This window comes from Tarenaya hassleriana, unplaced genomic scaffold (genome assembly GCF_000463585.1).
Source record: "Tarenaya hassleriana unplaced genomic scaffold, ASM46358v1 Cleome100, whole genome shotgun sequence".
In the NCBI taxonomy this organism is placed as follows: Eukaryota; Viridiplantae; Streptophyta; class Magnoliopsida; order Brassicales; family Cleomaceae; genus Tarenaya; species Tarenaya hassleriana.
The window spans coordinates 112648-113129 of NW_010960189.1; positions in this window are offsets into that span (position 1 = coordinate 112648).

The following is a 482-nucleotide window of genomic DNA, read 5'->3' on the forward strand; positions in this document are numbered from 1 at the left end:
GCCGGTCATATCCTTTTAGGACGACCATGGCAATTTGATAGAGAGGTGATACATGACGGACGAGTCAACCAATATTCCTTTGTTCATAACAAAAGGAAGGTTGTACTAGCACCTCTTAGTCCATCTCAAGTGCATGAGATGCAGCTCAAACTAGCTAAAGAAAGCGAGACAAAGAAGGCTAATTTCTATCTCACAGCTAGTCAAGTCGGTAAGGCTGTTCGACAAGAACGAAATGTCCTTCTTTTGGTCTTCAAGGACCTCATGAGCATAAGGACCGAAACGTCCCATGATAGCCCTTCTATAAGCCGACTTCTTGAGCAGTTTAAGGACATTTTTCCCGACGAGATACCGGCTGTGGAATTACATTTAGAATTGGTTGTTGCACGTTACTTGTTGCCCAAACTCGCACGTCGTTTGTGAATCTAAATTGCACGTTCCTTCTTGTGGTAAGGGAGCGATGAGTGTAAACAATGTGTCTAATG